This window comes from Ipomoea triloba, chromosome 7 (assembly GCF_003576645.1).
Source record: "Ipomoea triloba cultivar NCNSP0323 chromosome 7, ASM357664v1".
NCBI lineage: Eukaryota > Viridiplantae > Streptophyta > Magnoliopsida > Solanales > Convolvulaceae > Ipomoea > Ipomoea triloba.
Window position 1 is genome coordinate 12,881,678 of NC_044922.1, and position 5,315 is coordinate 12,886,992.

The window sequence follows — 5,315 nt, forward strand, 5'->3', positions numbered from 1 at the left end:
TAATGAGATGTGTAATTTATATTGACTATATTTTGCCCCCACTGGACAAAATTTCTGGCTCCGTCACTGTTCACGCACATTGCTTGAATGAGATACTACCTAATATTTATTTTTAAATAAATACTTCAAATTATATCAATGCAAGATTATATAGGAGATGTTCATGCATATGTAATTGAATGTTGAATTTGTTTATTTAAATCGGTAATTCAAAGTATATAAATACAAGATAATATATGAGAGATTGATTATAATTGTCATTAAAATAAATGTTTACAATTTTGTAAAAACGTTAGTCTAAATACTTAGTTTGAAAATGATAGTCTAAATAAATACTAGTTTTGGTTTGAATTTCTCTAAATTTTTTTAATTTTCTTTCGGGTAGCATTGTCATTATCTTCATCTTCAGTACTTGTTTTTTTTTCTTTTATTATTTATTGATAATGTGTCATGTGCAATTGAACTACTGGTGGTAGTATAGAGGGTAGCGTCATGCAATGAGATTATAGTGTAGGAAGCTGTGAATTTGCCTCGTTGTGTTTGTATATATATAACTGAGATCTTAATACAATTTAAAATATATAAATTTTATTTATGTATGACAGACACACACACACACACACACATATATATATATATAAAGTACAAAAATAAATGTAACATTTTTATAATTTGTATAAATATTTTATTATCATTTATTTGATAATTATCTAGGTTTTTTTTTATTATATTGACAATAATATAAATTTTATTTATGTATGACATCCTAACCCGCCTCACGGTGAAGGTGGATAGGGATGACCTGCGGGTCTCGACCACTTTAACACTCTCAGTATACGATCATGTTACGTTGGAGGAGAGAAAAGAAATGGGTTATGCTACTAAAATGTTTTTTTTTTGTCTGTGGAAAAAAAAATAAAAACATTAACAATTGTATTTGACTACAAGCAAGTGCCTAGCAAGATCGTACTCTTCACGCACCCACAACTACTCTCCTTTTTCTTTTTCTTTTTGTTTTAAATCCTACTTGGTGGGAAAAAAAACTTGAATTTGAAAAGAAAAAAAAATACTAATGGCGGTGCTCTAGCATATATTATCACATCATTAAAAGAACAATTCAAGATTTATTAATAATTTAAGGAAAATAACATTTTAAATTTTATAATTATGCGGGTATATATATTAGTCTTCAAATCTTCAATTGTTGAAATTTCTACCTTTGTTCCTATCGAAAAGTACCGTGAAAATTGTGATCCAAAACCCTTTCAAATCCAAGCACTCTTTTGTTGACTATTATTATGTCATATTCTCATTTCATTTCTGTTGCACGTTTTTTCATTCGGAGACCATGTCCATATCCATGATAGTATGAAAATCAAAAGTGAATGTAATACTAAAATTGGAAGAATAAATTCATTATATCCCTTAATGGAGAGGCAAATATTTTAGCAGTACGTGGTCTATGAAAACATACATAAAAGCTTCCAGGACATTGATCTGTTAATGAAAAGTCTTGTCTAAAACTTGCAAACTATGGAGAGTGAGTTTGAGTTGAATTTCTTATGCATAGAAGTATATAGTTTGGTATTGAGCTTTAAAGCTAACAATTGTTATATTATGGATTGAGCTTTAAAACTAACAATTGTTGTATCATGAACCAAGTTCGGTTCATATTGCATTGTGAAACCTACTTCAAAAATTATGTGTTTATAATTAACACTTTTTGTACCTATAATTGATTGATAATTTTTGTATCATTAATTGTTAATTAATTGCAGGTACAAAATACATATTTTGTACATGCAGTTAATATCATGTTATGTGTCTATAATAATCATGTTCTTTCAATGCTTTCAATTTATTAATAGGTACAAAAACTAGTTATTTTTGGACCAAAGTTCACAATGTATCAACTGTATTTATAAAATCTAAATGTTATTTTTGAACAAAAGTTCACAATGCAAAAATAGACCCACGTTCGTTGTATAATTTACCTAAAGCTAAATTTACCGGCCTAAAGGCAAATTCATGGATTCAATATAATAGCAAATTCAGAAAATTTGGATTATTAAAAATAAATACATAAAATAATGATACATATACGTTAAGGGTGCGTTTGGTTCGCACATGAAAATCGGAATCGGAATGGTATCAAATAAGGATGAAGGGAGATGAAACCCTTATTTAACAAGGGTATGGGTTTTGTCATTAATGGGTAATCCAAACTCATAGTAGCATTCACAAAGCCTATCAACCAAACACAAGCAATCACTTTCATACCCATTTCTTATGTCTAAACCCACCAACCAAACACACCCTAAATTTTACTGAATAATTCATAAATAAATTAGGTTCTCTTTGGTTTTGTTTTGTTTTTCTCTCTCGTTTTGGAAAATTGGAAGAGGTTAGAGATCGAGAACGATATTGTCTAATTTCAACCGGCACGATTCTATACCGTTCACAAGCAACCTAAGACTATCTTTGAGCTCAGAGGTTCCTTCCTCCAAAACTGCACAGACAGGAAAAATGGGAACGCCAGACACCCTTACCCTTTGTTTGAGCTCTTTACAAACCTCTTCAGTTCCATCCTCGTCAATTTTGTTTGTAACTACTAAGGATGGCCGATCAGAAAAACCCTCGCGATAATGCTCGAGTTCCAAAACCAAATCTTTAAGCTGTTCCCATGGTGGTATTCCTTTGTTGTCACCAAGAGCCGCTGCCAAGTCCACCATGTACGCTAGAACTTTTGTCCACTCTATGTGCCGTAGAAATGCATGCCCGAGCCCCCGGTTTTCATGCGCTCCTCTTATAAGCCCGGGGATGTCAGCCACTGTAACTGAAAAGTCATCGTAGTTTAGATTCCCCAAATTTGGCCTCAGTGTCGTGAAGGCGTAATGGCCTACTGTAGGTTTTGCCTTTGACAGAGCCCCGAGAAGGGTGCTTTTCCCTACATTCGGCATCCCTACAAGACCAACATCGGCAATGCTCTTGAGCTCTAACACGAGAACAACCTCTGAGCCTGGCGAACCAGCGTTTAGTGATGCAACTTCTTCATTAGTATATTCTGCAGCGTCAACAGTGTCAGAGTCGTTTCCCTTCTGTGTCTTCTTTGAAGTCTTTCCTGTAGAGACGTTACCTAAGCCACCATTCCCTCCCAGAGCAATAACTATCCGTTGGCATGGTTCCGTTAATTCTGCTACATTGTATTCCACATTCTCACTCTCCTCCCATTCATCCTCCCACTCCGATCCTGACACAGCATTGTCACTATCTTGACCTTCCGACTGACTACAATCGAGCATTCTTGAACGTGGAATTTGAGCATGAGATGAACCCAACAAAGCACAGGTGGCTAATCTGGTACTAGTTGAGTTGTCAACACAAGGACTGGCAGTCTTCTTGAATGTGGTTTCGGTTTCACAAGTTGGACGAGATTGTAGAGAGCATTCAGATGAATCAGTAGCAAGTGTACCGGGTATATCCTAGGGATCTAAAGTTGTTGAAGAAACTTTCTGAACCGCAGAAGGAAGTTCTCCTTCCACAACATGAATTACAGTGCCAACTGGTACTTGGACAACCTATTAGAAAAGTTTGTATATTAGACATTCTTAGATCATGTTGGGACATACTCATTAACAGTGTGATACAAATAGTTTTAAAAAGTTAAAAAATTATGAGAAAAGTGTTAGGAACATCATGTAATAGGTTTTGATGATACCAACTGTTAAGTAGAAATCCCCAAGTCTCGACACATAGGCAAAACGCTGTAAGTTCGACAAGTAAACCAAGAGCGAAAATACAACCGGGTAACTTTGAGCTCAACTCGGAAAATATTTAAGCTTGAGGGAAATTTGTTTGAACATCTTAGAAGTCTCGTGTGTTGTAATCATATAGACAGATCAGAAGAAAGCATGGGACAACACTGGAGGAATAAGGGTCTGCGAGACATCAACTAAGTCTCGAGACATAAGCAGAGTTCGAGAGGTAGGACCTCTCGATACAGTTATCCAGTTCGAGACATAAACAGAGTTCGAGAGATAGACCTCTCGATATTTGAGTTCGAGACATCAAGCAATCAAGATATCAACCTTGGTCTCGATACACTAACAATTCTCCAACAAAGCTGAATGACGGTCATACTTAAAGTTTGGAGAAGAAGAATATCATGGAGATGGAATAATGAAGAGGTGCCGAACGTGAAGATTTCAAAATGGGCGGAAATGGATGACACGTCAGATTTCCACCACAAACGGTCAAAAGGTGCACCAATGCTGAAGTGGTCTGATTCCCTACAAACAAGGAATAATGGGAATATAAAAAGAGTAACTTTTACCAAAAGACGAAAGTGGAGCATGGACTCAAGAAAAGTGAACTATGGAATATTCACTACAAGACAAAGAGGTTCAAGTTACAAGATCACCACTCCATGAAATATGCTGAAAATATGCAAGACCCATGATCAGCATGGGAGACAAATTTCAAACGGAATAATTTTCCCTCCAACGGAATTATTCCTCTACTCTCATATATAAGGACGTAAAGACACAGAAGAAAAGAGGAGTGTGGGGTTCGAAATTCTTAAGAAGTGTCTGTCTAAAACGTTCAAGTGCAAGTGCTTAACTTGGAATATCATCCTGATATTCAAAACAGCGAGAAAACACATCTTAGTGTTTCAAGAGAGTTACAGAGATTAAACTGTTATACATCCAGAAGGTGACCAAAGCTGCTCTACATCGAAGTTGATTCAACGATAGCTTGTGGTCAGATTGGAGTCTGTTACATTCAACTGTGACAACCAAAAAACACCTTGCTTTGGATTAAGCAAGAGAGGTGGAGTAACCTGGCAGCTGTCCGAGTGAAAGAAACCTGAGGCTTGACGCGGGCTTGGTGATCAAAGGTCAAGTGCTCGAGAGGTGGAGTAACAAGAAGCGGGGCGAAAAACCTGAGGCTTGAGGCGGGCTTCGTGATCAAAGCTCAAGCGCTCGATATTGTACTAAAAAGGGAAGTTTTTAGTGCAATCCTTCCAGGGAGTTTCTGGAAGAAGAGTGGACGTAGGCGGGTTGGCCGAACCACTTAAAAATCTCTCTTGCATTTACTTACTGTTTTTATCTCTCGCTAACCTCTCGATTGCACTGCATATAAACGCACTTCTCGAACTAACTTAAACTCGTGCTAACTAAAAGGGGATAACATTTCCGCTGTGCATAAAACTTTGTCTTCACCTCGTGAGGTATCGAACCTAAACATCCTAAGTTCAATACACACGAGAGGTTGAAAAGATTTGCAAAATCTTATACAAGTCTATTCACCCCCCC

The 5,315-nt window shown here is 36.3% G+C and overlaps 1 pseudogene; it reads right to left on the reverse strand.

Moving 5' to 3' along the window:
• Nucleotides 1–2,006: 2,006 nt before the first annotated feature.
• LOC116025814 overlaps nucleotides 2,007–5,315 on the reverse strand; it is a 16,928-nt pseudogene continuing 13,619 nt past the window's right edge.